Source organism: Nerophis lumbriciformis, linkage group LG02, assembly GCF_033978685.3.
Source record: "Nerophis lumbriciformis linkage group LG02, RoL_Nlum_v2.1, whole genome shotgun sequence".
Classification (NCBI taxonomy): domain Eukaryota; kingdom Metazoa; phylum Chordata; class Actinopteri; order Syngnathiformes; family Syngnathidae; genus Nerophis; species Nerophis lumbriciformis.
In genome coordinates, this window is record NC_084549.2 from 26,963,970 (window position 1) to 26,981,787 (window position 17,818).

General features: G+C 40.7%; 1 long non-coding RNA gene across 1 annotated transcript in view; it reads right to left on the minus strand.

The window, feature by feature from the left end:
- Window positions 1-11,163, minus strand: part of LOC133607018 (uncharacterized) — a 30,223-nt gene extending 19,060 nt beyond the window's left edge. The window contains exon 1 of the long non-coding RNA XR_009815367.1: window positions 10,955-11,163. This is a non-coding gene — a long non-coding RNA (uncharacterized lncRNA). The remainder of the gene's footprint in view (window positions 1-10,954) is intronic.
- Between the last annotated feature and the right edge of the window lie 6,655 nt (window positions 11,164-17,818).

Below are 17,818 nucleotides of genomic sequence, written 5' to 3' on the forward strand. Positions count from 1 at the left end.
CCTCCCACAGCCCCTCACTCCACAAATCCTTGACCCTGTGCTTTTTCCTCAATCGAAACTCCCAACACGACCTGTGCAACCCCTAAACTCCCTCCATCTTCATCATGCGGACTCCGGTTTTTTTTGTTGGTTTTTTTCCTTTTTTATACTTCAAGACCTGTACCGTGTCGTTTAATGGCGAGTTCTTTCATGTGAGGGCAAGCGACGGTGATTCAGCCTCTCTCACACACACACACACACACACACACATTAACGGGCCTTTGTGCAAATGAAAGCAGACAGTGAGTCACTGGCGAAACTAAATAAAACCTGTCTAATAGAGAGCAACCAGGCTGAAAACTGTGTGCAGCACTTCTATCATCATATCCTGCACACACACACACACACACACACACACACACACACACACACACACACACACACACACACACACACACCCATGTTTCTCCCATCAATTAGCGCCTCACCAGTGCAGTGACAACACAGCGGATCTTCATTAGTGGAGAATGCTCAATTATATCAGTTTATATTGCTTTCCAAAATTAATTATCCCACTTGCATGGGACGGCTGACTGAGCCTGCCCTGACCTCGGGGCGCAGCAGTTACTGATGCGATTTGCTTTTGGCTCAAAACTCTGCGTCCCTCCGCTCGCTTTGTGTTATTCTCCCTTTTCTCTGCACTCATTCAGCACAGTCAATACCATATTGATCACCAATCACAGCAAAGCCTCCCCTTTTTTTTCCCCCCATGACGCCACGCAGAATTTGGGAGCTCGGAATTGTTCACGGATATTGCAATGCTTGCATTATCCACACAAAAATGCGCTCCTCCTGCAAGACAAAAGGCTCATCAACAGATCCTATTCTCTGTATAATCCTTTGCTCGCCCTACAGGGAATAACAAAAATAGACAGCCTGTACCTCCGCTGTGACGGAAACAGAAACACGGTCTTCTCCTGAGAGCAGAGTCTGAAGGAGATGCAAGCCGCAGAGATCCTAAAGTGAAGCGATTGTGCCTCAAAACTATGTTTACTCATATCCGAATATGTCTTGCTGTTGTATCTGAAATATGTTTTTTGTGAAGCATGCAAATCACCTGCCTTGATCTCAACACCATTTATATAGATAAAAAGAAAATGACAGCAACCAAAATGTCACAAAAAATCAATTAATACATAGACAAGTAGCGCTACAAATTAACAAGAATATTATGTTGACAAGGGAGTGTGACAGTTCTATTTAGGGGTGTCCAAGCTTTTTGACTTGAAGGCCACAGTGGGCTGGGTGGCAAAAGCAGACTGTTGTAAGGTTACTATATATATATATATATATATATATATATATATATATGGCAACACTAAATTGGCCCTAGTGTGTGAATGTTGTCTGTCTATTTGTGTTGGCCCTGCGATGAGGTGGCGACTTGTCCAGGGTGTACCCCGCCTTCCGCCCGATTGTAGCTGAGATAGGCTCCAGCGCCCCCCGCGACCCCGAAGGGAATAAGCGGTAGAAAATGGATGGATGGATATATATATATACAGTCGTACTTGTAAGTTTACATAGCCTGGGAGAATTGATGATTTCTTGGCCATTCTTCAGAGAATATGAATGATAACACAAAAACATTTCTTCCACTCATGCTTAATGGTTGTGTGAAGCTATTTATTGGCAAACAACTGTGTTTACTCTTTTTAAATCAAAATGACAAAAGAAAGTACCCAAATGGCCCAGATCAAAAGTTTACATACCCCAGTGACTTTGATCTGATAACATGCACAAAAGTTGACACAAACAGGTTTGAATGGCTAATCAATCCTCACCTGTGACATGTTTGTTTGTAATTAACGTGTGTGTATAAAAGGTCAGTGAGTTTCTGGGCTTCTGACAGACCATTGCATCTTTCATCCAGTGCTGCACAGATGTTTCTGGATTCTGAGTCATGGGGAAGGCAAAAGAATTGTCAAAGGATCTGCGAGAAAAGGTACCGTATTTTCCGCACTATAAGGCGCACCTAAAAACCACAATTTTTCTCAAAAGCTGACAGTGCGCCTTATAACCCGGTGCGCTTTATTACGATTCATTTTCATAAAGTTTCGGTCTCGCAACTTCGGTAAACAGCCGCCATCTTTTTTCCCGGTAGAACAGGAAGCGCTTCTTCTTCTACGCAAGCAACCGCCAAGGAAAGCACCCGCCCCCATAGAACAGGAAGCGCTTCACCCGCCCCCATAGAACAGGAAGCGCTTCACCCGCCCCCGGAAGAAGAAGAAAAAACGCGCGGATATCACCGTACGTTTCATTTCCTGTTTACATCTGTAAAGACCACAAAATGGCTCCTACTACGCGACAAGGATCCGGTTCATAAAAAGACGCAATCTCTCCATCTGCACACGGATTACTACCGTATTTCACAGCAACTGATATTCCTGTGAACTGCACTGTGGAACGGGAGCACGTACGGTGAATATTCGCACCACAGGGAATGAGAAGTCATCCTTCACTGTGGTTCTAGCTTGCCATGCTAACTTCCTCCCATGGTGATATTCAAAAGGAAGACCTTGCCAAAAGAGACCTTTCCAGCCGGCGTCATCATAAAAGCTAACTCGAAGGGATGGATGGATGAAGAAAAGATGAGCGAGTGGTTAAGGGAAGTTTACGCGAAGAGGCCGGGTGGCTTTTTTCACACAGCTCCGAAGGCGAACACACCTTCACTAAGACGGGCAGATAGCGCCGGTCGACATACGCCAACATCTGCCAGTGGATCGTAAATGCCTGGGCAGATATTTCGGTCACAACTGTGGTCCGAGCTTTCCGGAAGGCAGGATTCACAGAACTGCTGCACAACAACAGCGACACTGAATCCGATGACTTCGACGAGGCGGAGCCGGCCATTTTTGGATCCCACGCTTGCGCAACTTTTCAATTCGGACACCGAAGACGAAGAATTCGAAGGATTTACGAATGAAGAATAACTTCAGAAGGTGAGCGCTATGTTTATTTTGTGTGTTGTGACATTAACGTTCGAGCAACATTATGTTGCTATTTATTGCTCTACACCATTTTGAATTTTACTATGTTTGTGATTGCACATTTGCGTACATTTTGGGACAGAGTTGTTAGAACGCTGGTTTTCAATATATTATTAAAGTTTGACTGAACTATCTGACTGTTTTTTTGACATTCACTTTAGCGCAGCGTTTTTTTGACATTCACTTTAGCGCAGCGTAGGCGCGGCTTATAGTCCGGGGCGGCTTATTGGTGGACAAAATTATGAAATATGTAATTCATAGAAGGTGCGGCTAATAATCCGGTGCGCCTTATAGTGCGGAAAATACGGTAATTGAACTGCATAAAACAGGAAAGGGGGTATAAAAAGATATCCACGGAATTGAGAATGCCAATCAGCAGTTTTCAAACGCTGATTAAGAAGTGGAAAATGAGGGATTCAGGTAGACCAGCAAAGATTTCAGCCACAACTGCCAGGAAAATAGTTTGAGATGCAAAGGAAAATCCACAAATAACTTCAGCTGAAATACAGGACTCTCTGAAAAATTGTGGTGTGGCTGTTTCAAGATGCACAATAAGGAGGCACTTGAAGAAAAATGGGCTGCATGGTTGAGTCGCCAGAAGAAAGCCATTTCTGCGCAAATGTTACAAAGTATCCCGCTTGCATTACGCCAAACAGCACAGAGACAAGCCTCAAAACTTCTGGAACAAAGTAATTTGGAGAAAATGCATTGAATGAGAAGGTGTGTGTGTGTGTGTGTGTGTATATATATATATATATATATATATATTTTTTTTTTTTTTTTTTTTTTTTTTTTATATATATATATATATATACACACACACCTTCTCATTCATATATACAATTCATATATATATATATATATATATATATATATATATATATATATATATATATATATATATATATATATATATATATATATATACACACACACACACACAGTACAGGCCAAAAGTTTGGACTCACCTTCTCATTCAATGCATTTTCTTTATTTTCATGACTATTTACATTGTAGATTGTCACTTCCCAAAATAAAAAGGGTATCAAGAAAAAAAAAAGAAAAAAAAAAAATATATATATATATATATATATATATATATATATATATATATATATATATATATATATATATATATATATATTAATTTTTTAAAATTAATATATTTGCAAATAAGCCAAATGACAAACAGGGGGAAAAAAGAACATTTACGCTATTCGGCGGTGTAAAATCATGATAATCCTACACTTTCGAATTTTTCATTTCTCTTGGCTCCATTTCCAGTGATGACGACAACAAAAATGTGGCTAATATGAAACATCGACAGGCAGCTAGCAGGTTTCACACACACATATGTGTGTGTGAAACCTGCTAGCTGCCTGTTATGAGTGTTTCAGTCATACAAACATGGCGCACTTAGCAAAATACTGAAAATATTGGTAGTATTAGCATTAGTTATGTAAAAATGTGTATGTTTGAGAAGGCTGAGGAAAACTAATTAGTAGAAGCAGTACATGAAATCAGGTGAGAAGGGAAGCCAAGAGGGACACAATGGTGGAAAGCATGCATAGGAAATAATGAAAAGACCTCGGATAAGCGGAAGAAAATGGATGGATGGATGGATGTACAATAAACAGAAATAAATATAATTCGTAATATATATCTTAATATATGATATTGGGTCGATTTAAATATTCTTTGACTAGGCTTTAATTCTAATTCCAGAGAGGGATGCACTGACAAAGTAAGACATTCGCTAAGAAAAACAAGAAGACAGACCATTAGGAGGAAGACACTGTCTGAATATAAATTAAAACCAAAATAAATTAAAAAGCTGCTGGTGCCACAGCTCATATTCAGCAGCAATGCAGTCTCTTTCCGCACCGAATTACCATAAAAGATCAACAATTGTGATCCTGGGCTTAGTCTGTACGAACATGTTGATCAGTTTAAAATGCTGTTAGACTTTTAGGATTGTCAGACTGTGACAGACAACTTAACAATTAAAAAAAAAAAAGGATATTGATGAACAAGATTTGTGGAATCAAATATATTTCTGTGAACATTTTAATGAATTTACATGTAAACCTTTCTATGAAAGCTTGAAACAGTTTGCTGTTAAAAAAAAAAAATTAAATAGTAAATAAAGCAGTACTGTTACAAAAGAGATCGGATAAAAAGAGGTTCTGCCTAGAACGTACAGCCCTGGGGCCGGCTCGGGCCCGCAAACAGGATTTATCCGGTCCGCGAGATGAGTTTGCCAAGTATAAAAAATGAGCTGACATTTTCGAATGTAAGAAACTGCTGTTCTAAATGTGTCCACCAGATGTCGCAATAGCAATCTTATGTATCCCCTAAGCAAGAGTGTGTGTGACTTTAGAGGGGGCGGAGCTATGTGCCACTTGCACAACACTTCCTTGTTTGGACACTACAGACTTAGGCTGGGATAGTATGGTATAGTATAGTATATAGATTGTCACAGTGGCGGACCGTGCGTTTCCCACCTAGGCATTCAGTGATGTCCAACTTCAATAATTACCTCTCAAAATACCATAATTGATGTCACCACATGACCAATGCTGGAGAAATACTATATAGAAACACATTTACGCACTAAATAAATGGTAAATGGGTTATACTTGTATAGCGCTTTTCTACCTTCAAGGTACTCAAAGCGCTTTGACACTATTTCCACATTCACCCATTCACACACACGTTCACACACTGATGGCGGGAGCTGCCATGCAAGGCCATAATCACGACCCATCAGGAGCAAGGGCGAAGTGTCTTGCTTAAGGACACAATGGATGTGACGAGGTTGGAAGAAGGTGGGGATTGAACCAGGAACCCTCAGATTGCTGGCACGGCCACTCTTCCCAACCGCGCCACGCCGACCCTACTGGGCATTGAATCACCACCATTTAAAAATCCATAAACCCACATCAGCAATTAAAACATATCTTATGTGGTACTGTCAAAATTTAAATTGCAAAAAACATAATAAACGTAAAAAAAATAAAGAAATAAAATATTTGAAGTGACAATTTGTAGCACCCATTCGACGCCGTATAGCCCCTCGTAGTTGGTTGATTTGAGTGGAAATAGCGGGCATTTCCCCATTTTAAGATGTGGTTTCTCTTAAGTATCCTTCTTGAAAATGGCCTTGCAAATATATATCTGCCACCTAATCAACATGTTGCTCTCCTTCTTTGTGAGTACCAGGCAATTTTTCTGTGGCTTTCTATGGCACCTGTGCCACTTCCTGATTCCGCAACTTGTGATTGGATACTCACTTGGGACTCCCAAGTGAGTAGCCAATCACAGCGTAAGGCCAGCTAGAAGGCCTTACTGACAACAACTCGTGATCTGATTGGCTATCACAACTGTCTATCACCTGTATGTCCCCGTTCACTGACAGTGCACAGACGCCCGCATTGTTGATTCTGAAGTCCCCGGGCAGATTTGGTACAGCATGGCAACATAAGCTAGCTGAATTCTGATTGGATAAAAACTCTATAACCTAAAAACAACAGCATTGGAAAGAGCATAATATGACATGAAGAGAATATGAATACTTTTAGATATTTAGGAAAAGTAAATTATGAATTACTTTTATCCTTTATTATGATTGATTGATTGATTGATTGAGACTTTTATTAGTGGATTGCACAGTACAGTACATATTCCGTACAATTGACCACTAATTGGTAACACCCGAATAAGTTTTTCAACTTGTTTGAGTCGGGGTCCACGTTAATCAATTCATGGTATAAATATATACTATCAGCATAATACAGTCAACACACAAGTAATGTCATCAGAGTATATACATTGAATTATTTACATTATTTACAATCCGGGGGGTGGTATGTGGAGGGGGTTGGGGCAGGGGGGTTAATCAACAATAATATCATCTGAGAAATGGACATTGAAACAGTGTAGGTCTGACTTCGTAGGATATGTACATCGAGCAGTGAACATAGTGAGCTCAGAAAGCATAAGAACAAGTATATACATTTGATTATTTACATTTGATTATTTACAATCCGGGGAGGTGGGATGTGGTGGGGGGAGGGTGTTAGTCTAGGGTTGTAGTTGCCTGGAGGTGTTCTTTTAGTGCGGTTTTGAAGGAGGATAGAGATGCACTTTCTTTTACACCTGTTGGGAGTGCATTCCATATTGATGTGGCATAGAAGGAGAATGAGTTAAGACCTTTGTTAGATCGGAATCTGGGATTAACGTCGTTTGTGGAGCTCCCCCTGGTGTTGTGTTTATGGTGGTCATTTACGTTAAGGAAGTAGTTTGACATGTACTTCGGTATCAGGGAGGTGTCGCGGATTTTATAGACTAGGCTCAGTGCAAGTTGTTTTACTCTGTCCTCCACCCTGAGCCAGCCTACCTTGGAGAAGTGGGTAGGAGAGAGATGTGTTCTGGGGTGGAGATCTAGAAGTAATCTGACTCGCTTGTTCTGGGATGTTTGGAGTTTAGATTTGAGGGATTTGGAGGTGCTAGGGTACCAGGAGGTGCATGCGTAATCGAAAAAGGGTTGAATGAGAGTTCCCGCTTGAATCCTCATGGTGCTTTTGTTGACCAGAGAGGAGATCCTGTAGAGAAATCTTGTTCGTTGGTTGACCTTTTTGATTACCTTGGTTGCCATTTTATCACAGGAAAGATTAGCCTCTAGAATGGAACCTAGGTAGGTGACCTCATCTTTCCTGGTGATAACAATGTCACCCACTTTTATAGTGAAGTCACTGACTTTCTTAAGGTTGATGTGGGACCCAAACAGGATAGATTCCGTTTTACCTAAGTGTATGGATAACTTATTGTCAGCGAGCCAGGTGCAAATGCTACAGAGTTCGGCACTGAGGATTTTTTCCACCTGTGACTTGTCCTTGCCGGATACCAGCAGGGCCGAGTCATCTGCAAACAAGAACAATTCACAGTCGCATGCTGATGATCATGATTCCTGGTTATGTTAGGCCAGCAGAGAAGGCCTTTCTGGTCCTGACGGCACACCACTGGATTGTCACGTCAAAGCCTTGATTGTCAAAGATGTTGGTAATTTACGTTTTTATTCTCAAATAAATGCTTTTGATAATCATTACATTTAACTGGGGACACATTTTCTGGGAGCACAGAAATATGTTGAAATATTATGTATCCCCTTCTAACCTCATGTGTGATTAATGAAATGAGGGTAATTTCAGAAATGTTGTTGATGTTACATATGTACAGAATAAAGCACAATATGTTAGTACATCAGTCAAGGTTACATGAGTAAATTACCTTAATAACATCCTGTAATTTGATATTATTATTCATTTCATCTTCTGATTGAATAAAAATTAACACAGTATAGCTCGGTTGGTAGAGTGGCCGTGCCAGCAACTTAAAGGTTCCAGGTTCGATCCCCGCTTCCGCCAACCTAGTCACTGCCGTTGTGTCCTTGGGCAAGACACTTTACTCACCTGCTCCCAGTGCCACCCACACTGGTTTAAATGTAACTTAGATATTGGGTTTTACTCTGTAAAAGCGCTTTGAGTCACTAGAGAAAAGCGCTATATAAATATAATTAACTTCACTTCAACACCAATAGGAGCATTTTAATACTCCCAGACTCAATTCCACCTGTTATTCTCATGAACATTATGACATAATTTATTCAGAAAGTATAAATAATGACACATTTAGATAGAAAACTATTAACCCCAACATGGAAGTGTAAAAAAAACATTATTTGATTTGTACAATATTAGAATGTGCTTGTTCTATTTTAAAACATAGAAAACAATCTGAAGTTGTCTTTTATTTGATCTTTTTTGTCTTTTATTAAATTATCATGCCATGATTTTACCAGTCCAGTCCACTTGGGAATAGATTTTCCTTCACGTGACCTTTGAGCTAAAATGAGCTAAATGAGCTGAAACTTGTGGCATAGAACATAGGTCAATCATGTCCAAAGTTAATAGTAGAACATTGTGTGTAAGTTATGGCCAAGATGGTCAGAAATTGATGTTTTCTGTTGTCTACCCTCGCACGAGATACTGTTATCATAGGCACTCCAGCCCTCCCAACGAACCTTCCTTTCCCATACTTTTCTCCTTTCTGGGTTGCGGGGAAAGAGGTGCAAATGCTTCCCACAGTTCTTGCTAGTAGAGCAGACCCATGCTGCACAACAGGGGAAGTGAAGTGAAGTGAATTATATTTATATAGCGCTTTTTCTCTAGTGACTCAAAGCGCATTACATAGTGAAACCCAATATCTAAGTTACATTTAAACCAGTGTGGGTGGCGCTGGGAGCAGGTGGGTAAAGTGTCTTGCCCAAGGACACAACGGCAGATACTAGGATGGCGGAAGCGGGTATCGAACCTGCAACCCTCAAGTTGCTGGCACGGCCGCTCTACCAACCGAGCTATACCGCCCCACAACAGGGCATGTTTACACGACTAGAAAACTCTTAAATTAATTGAGGAAGTGCTATGCACGCATAGCGCCAGCTGTAGCCAGCTCAAAGTTGGTAACAAACATGGCGCCATGTAGTCACTAGGGATGATGTTTGATAAGAAATTATCGAGTTCGAGTCTATTATCGAATCTTCTTATCGGACCGATTCCTTATCGATTCTCTTATAGAGTCCAGATAGGTTGTTGTATATGGAAAAAAAACACAATATTTGGTTTAACAAATCACTTCACATTCTCTACTGCTCGCTACTATAGTATTACCATATCTGAGCTATTGTGCAGAAATGTGGGGAAATAACTACAAATGTGCGCTACATTCGTTAACCGTGTTACAAAAAACATAAATTAGACTAAAACATAATGTTGGATATAGAGAACATACAAACACTTTATTTATTGAGTCAAAAATATGAAAGTTCGATGATTTGGTAAAATTGCAAACAGCTAATATATATATATATATATATATATATAGCGGTATAGCTCGGTTGGTAGAGCGGCCGTGCAAGCAACTTGAGGGTTCCAGGTTCAATCCCCGCTTCCGCCATCCTAGTCACTGCTGTTGTGTCCTTGGGCAAGACACTTTACCCACCTGCTCCCAGTGCCACCCACACTGGTTTAAATGTAACTTAGATATTGGGTTTCACTATGTAAAGCGTTTTGAGTCACTAGAGGAAAGCGCTATATAAATATAATTCACTTCACTTCACTTCACTAAAATGATGTGGAATTAAATGATGGAATGGATTAAGTAAATAAGTTAAACATTGTACTGATATGATCCACTTTAAGAGGTTGTTCAAATGAATAGTGCTTACAAAGTACAAAGAAGAAGAATTATGACAAATACTTTCAACCTTATTGAAAATAAGATATTCTTCATCTCAGTATATTAATAATGACTGAATTAATTAATTACATATTACAAAACTGTTGTATATACTAATTCACAGATATTTTTATTATAAAAAGGTCAGTAAATGATGTATATATTTGTAAACGCTATGAAGTGGAAAAGGGGTAGGATTAAATAAGCTTTGCTTCTTCCTACTCCTATAAAGTGAAATGATATGAAACTGTGATGTATTATGATGTGGTCGGATCATGTTTTGTTTAGTTATGTTCTGTTAGTTTTGGACTTCCTTAGTTGTTTTGTGCATTTCGGGGGTTTGTTTTAGTCACCATGGTTACTTATGATTTTCACCTGCCTTGTACGCACACCTGTTGCTCATCGCCTTTTCTGGTCACTGGTCGTGGCTTCATTGTTTGCATTTGCAACAGTTACGTTGGCATTCTGGTTTTCGAGCTCATGATTCCTGTGCTAAAGTTACCTTAGCTTCTAGTATTCCTGTGCTAAGTAAGTTTTTGCTTTACCTTCTTGTGCGAACGGCACGCTTTCCTTTTGTTTCGTTCCTGTCTGTTGTAATGTGTATGATTTATGAGAAATAAATCATCTCCTACCTGCACGCTTTCGTCCGGAGCCGTCAGTTTTGCGTCCCGGGAACGAACCGCAGCACGCTGCACCCCACCGTGACAAATGACTGAGCTACGTGACGTCATTTCTTGTGATGTCTCACGGGGCGTTTCTTGTCGGGGCGGGATTCGTTCCCAGGGATTCGAATAAAGAACCAACTCTTTTTCTTTACTTTAGTGGTCTCGATAACGGGTACCGGTTCTCAAAAAGGGATTCGAGTCTGAGGACTCGGTTCTTTTCTTATCGAACAACCGGGAAAACCGGGTTCGAGCATCATCCCTAGTAGTCACGCGAGGGCGTTCGACCAATGAGGAGATCGTCTGAAACCGAGTTGTCTATACTGTCTATAGCAGGGGTGGGCAATTAATTTTTACCGGGGGCCGCATGAGCAACCCGAGCACTGCTGAAGGGCCACATCGACAATATTTCAATTAAATTTTGCTCATTATTTTTGATGTACCGCAAGATAAATAATAAGAATAATAATAATTAATAATAATAATAATAATACTTTCATTTAACCTAACTTAACATTATACAAAAGCAGATTGCTTTTGATGGTTTTATTTTTAACACTGTCTTACACTACACTTCCTGATGTACAATACATTGCAAAAATGTCAATTTCTGCACAGGGTTAATTTAAAGTTTATCCTGCATCCTTTTTAAAAGTCCAACATTTTTCCCTGTCAGATTTGGACAACCATCTGTTGTCACACCTGCCAGCTTGCATTTAGCTATGTGAACAAGTCATTACCTGTGGTTGTCCCTTTTAATTGACTGCATGGCTGCCAGCTCCTCCGTGATTTGAAAGTCAGCAGTTATCCCACGTAAGAAGATGAGCAGCTGGGCGGTGTAACGTACATCACAGCTCTCATCCAAAGCCAGCGAAAAACAGTCAAAGTCGGCCGTTCTGTTCTTCAGCTGAAGCTCCAAGTTTCAGGTGTTGTGCCGGATAATGTACCCCCGGCGTAGAATGCACCGCCTGACGGGAGTGTTAAAGCCCACACTTAAAGTTTCCACGTGCAAGATTGAATCTATTTAAAAAAGTTATTTAATAAGAAGCCAAAAGTGCAAAAACAATAATGTTTGTGTTGGAGGGGTTGTGAATGAATGAAATATGAAATCCGTGCTGCAGTCTGCAGGTGTACCTAATGTTGTGGCCCAGCAGCAACTGAAGCACAGATTTCATATTTCATTCATTCACAACTCCTCCAACACGAACATTATTGTTTTTGCCGTAGAATGCCCAGGTCTGGTCTATAGTCTATACACTACTGCCATCTAAGGTCTTGGAATTGCAACTGCATGCAAAGTCGACTATAATATTTGCAAATGAGACTCAGAAGTGTAATAAGAAAACTGTCAAAATCGGCTTAGCTAGAGTAGGACCCCAACGCAGAGCAGAACAATTAATAATAATAATAATAATAATAATAACAAAAACAGCACTCAAAAGGGAATGTGGAAAAAAATAACTACGAATGCACACTTAGGATGTGAGGAACAGAAAATGCACACAGAAGGCGTGAAGTAACAATTAACACTACGCGGCAACGAGCCACAGGGAATGAGAACCGTGAGTGGAGCCAAAGCAGAGAAGATGTACACAACTGGAAGGGTGGATCATCAGGAATCTTCTGGGGCCAAGTGAAGGGACCGGACATCTTAAGTAGTCAGGAGGAAATGAGTATCGGGTGTGGGCGCAGGTGGCTACAACAAAAAGAAGATAGGCGGCAGTAAATATTCTACATAATACATATTGTTATGAACGTGCCTGTTACTACATTGTATATAGACTTGCAGTGTGTATGCAAAACGTTGATGGATTATTTTGAAGTTGTTTTAGAGGTCTTTGAAGGCTACAACTGTGACTCCCATTAGTCACATCTTGCAAGCGTTTTTTTATCATCTTTAAATCACCCCCCCCCCCCAAAAGGCAACATTTCAAAAGTAGTGCAGTTCCCCTTTAAGCGCAAACGAGAGACTAGGGCCCTTTGTGCATAAGAAAGTAGTCTGTTTGCCCGTCATTCAGTGCAATAAAAACCCTGTTAGCATATTATAGCAAATACACACCTTAATTCATACATTTGTCTCAAACTTCAGGCCTGTGGCGCCAGACTATCTTCACTAATTTGCGGCTGTGTCTTTGGCCTTCACTCCACCAGACTGCTATCATTATAAATTGTGTTGGAGACACTGATGTGTGTTTTGGCAGACGTTTGCTTTTGGAGGCACCCACTTGCGGTGCTGACGTACGCAATCCACAATGCTTCTGCGAGAATGAGACCAACGCTATATAATTTACCTGTGACATGTTTTAATAAATGCTTGTGAGATTTTCCAGAATACCCCACCGCTGACTGTTCAAGAAAAGAATGCTGGTAGAGTCTACAGGAGTCCCCAAACAAAGAAACCCGCGTGACTCAGTCTCTGTGCTTCTTTTTTTCTTTAACTGTAAAAAAATTAAAAAGATGTTTTGACAAATACAGACTATCTTTGAACCTCAGCAAAACTAAAATAATGCTATTTGGTACCAGTAGAAGAGAAAGTCAAACACAAATACAGATAGACGGAGTAAATATCGAAAGGGTAAAAGAAAACACATTTTTGGGTGTACTAATAGATGATAATATGAATTGGAAATCTCATGTAAAAAATATACAACATAAAGTTTTAAGAAACACGTCAATAATGAATAAAGCAAAACAGGTTCTAGACCGGCAGCACGGTTGTACAGGGGTTACTGCATGTGCCTCACAATACAAAGGTCCTGAGTTCAATCCCGAGCCCGGGATCTTTCTGTGTGGAGTTTGCATGTTCTCCCCGTGACTGCGTGGGTTCCCTCCGGGTACTCCGGCTTCCTCCCACCTCCAAAGACATGCACCTGGTTGATTGGCAACACTAAATTGGCCCTAGTGTGTGAATGTGAGTGTGAATGTTGTCTGTCTATCTGTGTTGGCCCTGCGATGAGGTGGGATAGACTCCGGCACTCACCGCGACTCCAAAAAAGACAAGCGGTAGAACATGGATGGATGTTCTAGACCAAAAATCACTTCATATTCTCTACTGCTCACTAGTGTTACCATATCTGAGTTATTGTGCAGAAATATGGGGAAACAACTACAAATTTGCGCTTCATTCACTAACTGTGTTACAAAAAAGATCAATCCCCACCTAGTACCAACCTCGTCACGTCCGTTGTGTCCTGAGCAAGACACTTCACCCTTGCTCCTGATGGGTGCTGGTTAGCGCCTTGCATGGCAGCTCCCTCCATCAGTGTGTGAATGTGTGTGTGAATGGGTAAATGTGGAAGTAGTGTCAAAGCGCTTTGAGTACCTTGAAGGTAGAAAAGCGCTATACAAGTACAACTCATTTATCATTTATTTATCATTTAATTAGAATAATACATAATGTTGGATATAGAGAACATACAAACCCTTTTTTTATTAAATCACAATTATTGAAATTCAACCATTTGGTGCATTTGCAAACAGCTAAAATGATGTACAAAGCAAACTATATCCTGCTACCCAAGAATGTACAACAATTCTTCTCAACAAAAGAGGTCAAATATAACCTCAGAGGAAAATCTAATTTAAAACATTTGTATGCTCGTACAACACTAAAACCTTTAGTATATCAGTATGTGGAATTAAATTATGGAATGGATTAACCAAAGAAATCAAACAAAGCACCAATATGATTCAGTTTAAGAGACTGTTCAAACTACAAGTGTTCACAAAGTACACAGAACAATAATGATTTTTTTTCCTTTTTTTTTTTTTTATTGAGACAAAGATTATTTATGTATTTAATATTTGTATGCTTACTTGGTATATTATTTATTTGTTCACTGTTGTGTCACAGAGAACAAGGAAAGTGGATAAAATTGCTATGGAAAAGGGGGTAGGATTAAATAAGCTCTCCCTCTTCCTACTCCTTTTCGGACGTGCTGTAATGAAACAACTGGAAATATGTGATGCATTACATTGTATCGTATGCATGTTCGAAATAAACTGAAACTGAAACTGAACTGAGTCTACAGGAGTCCCCAAACAAAGAATCCCACATGACTCAGTGTCTGTGCTTTTTTTTTCTTTTTCTAAACTTTCCAAAATAAGCCATAATGGGGCCAACGAAAGTTACGAGTACCGGCACTTTGATAAAGAAGGCGAGAAACACTACATACATCAAGAAGGAACTTGTAGCACTCCACTCTCCGCTCTGTGAAACTCCAAATTTCCCCACTTTTGCACTGTACTGCTGTAAAAGGAAAGTTATTTTGGACTAATGACTTCAAGTGGGCCGGCCTCACATAGGGTGGTCCAGTTAGTTATGTTTCAAAGTAGCTCAGGCAGGGGAAAACACTCATTAAACATCATTCTTCCTCTCCTCTCTTCTTCATGGCCCCTTCCTAGCCCACCCTCTCTCTGTGTATTTCTCCTCTTCCTCATTTCAAAGACCAAAAAGCCTTTCCTGCTCCTTCGTCCGGAGTCCGGAGGTAGATCACTTTAATTCTGCTTCACAGATCTTTTTCAAAACGACCCAAGACCCGAGGACCTCAGAACCGTTGACCGTTGGATGAACTCAGGCCGACCAGCCGAGCACTGGGCGCTTGTAAACACAGCCATCGTCTCACACGCTCTTATTGCCCCCCAAAGCATGTTGGGGTTTTTTTGTGTGTGTGTGTCCCCCCCGGCCTCTAAATTCATGAGCGCTTGTCACACTGTCGCCTCTTGTTGGCTGTCACTTTGCACAGAGAGGCTGCTTAATGATTTAAAAGTACATGCCAGGGAGTGCATTTTAGCTGTGCCTTGTCCCATTTTATATGAGAACTCCGCTCTCTCTAAAATTTGCATCATTTATATGTAATTATTGCCAACGTTTATTACTTGACATCGACTCTGCCGTCGCTTGCTGTTATCACAAACCAATCAGGCCAATAAACTTGTGGTTAATACGGGAGGAAAGACGCAACGCCTTCATTTTTGTTTTTCCACTTCCTTAAAGGGCATGCGGGTGAAGGATTTGCGGTGATAATGTCTTCAGGTGCCAGAGTTTAGGGATTAAACACATTCCAATTTAAACAGCACAACTGCTATGGTGATGACCTTTGCCTGGATGACATATAGGCTGTGTGTCGAGCCCACCAACATTATTGCCCAATGATAACGTCGGCTGTATTATTGTTTTGTTAGGGTATGTGTTTATTGTTTATTGAGTATGTCATAGTCAGCCCCACATCACACATGTAGTACAAAATATACATACATATCTCCATCTTGTGCTCAATGGCAATATTATTAGTTCACAAAAAAAGAAAAGAAAATTGAATTAAGAAAATTAAATTAAATTGAACTAAACATATCTGAAAAGGGTAATGGGAAGAAGTATAAACTTTTTGAATCCCCCCCTTTTTACACAGTTACTTTAAAGGCCTACTGAAACCCACTACTACCGACCACGCAGTCTGATAGTTTATATATCAATGATGAAATCTTAACATTGCAACACATGCCAATACGGCCGGGTTAGCTTACTAAAGTGCAATTTTAAATTTTGCGCGAAATATCCTGCTGAAAACGTCTCGGTATGATAACGCTGCGCGTGACGTCACGGATTGGAGAGGACATTTTGGGACAGCATGGTGGCCAGCTATTAAGTCGTCTGTGTTCATTGCAAAATTCCACAGTATTCTGGACATCTGTGTTGGTGAATCTTTTGCAATTTGTTCAATGAACAATGGAGACAGCAAAGAAGAAAGCTGTAGGTGGGAAGCGGTGTATTGCGACCGACTGCAGCAACACAAACACAGCCGGTGTTTCATTGTTTACATTCCCGGAAGATGACAGTCAAGCTTTACCATTGGTCTGTGGAGAACTGGGACAACAGAGACTCTTACCAGGAGGACTTTGAGTTGGATGCGCAGACGCGGTACCGTGAGTACGCATGGAGCTGCGGCTTCCAAACATTTGATCGCTTGCCCATACGTGCGTGCCGCTATGTGCATGTCACGTACGTAACTTTGGGGACTTTGGGGAAATATATGTGCTGTATGAACTTTGGGGAGGTGAACGGTACTTTGGGCTGTGGGATTGAGTGTGTTGTGCAGGTGTTTGAGTTGTATCGGCGGGTTATATGGACGGGAGGGGGGAGGTGTTTGTTATGCGGGATTAATTTGTGGCATATTAAATATAAGCCTGGTTGTGTTGTGGCTAATAGAGTATATATATGTCTTGTGTTTATTTACTGTTTTAGTCATTCCCAGCTGAATATCAGGTCCCACCCGCCTCTCACAGCATCTTCCCTATCTGAATCGCTCCCACTGCCCTCTCGTCCTTCACTCTCACTTTCCTCATCCACAAATCTTTCATCCTCGCTCAAATTAATGGGGAAATCGTCGCTTTCTCGGTCCGAATCGCTCTCGCTGCTGGTGGCCATGATTGTAAACAATGTGCAGATGTGAGGAGCTCCACAACCTGTGACGTCACGCTACTCGTCTGCTACTTCCAGTACAGGCAAGGCTTTTTTATCAGCGACCAAAAGTTGCGAACTTTATCGTCGATGTTCTCTACTAAATCCTTTCCGCAAAAATATGGCAATATCGCGAAATGATCAAGTATGACACATAGAATGGACCTGCTATCCCCGTTTAAATAAGAAAATCGCATTTCAGTAGGCCTTTAACTAATATCCAGTTTCCTCTGAACCACATTTTACCTACTCAGTGGCCTAGTGGTTAGAGTGTCCGCCCTGAGATCGATAGGTTGCGAGTCATACCAAAGACTATAAAAATGGGACCCATTACCTCCCTGCTTGGCACTCAGCATCAAGGGTTGGAATCGGGG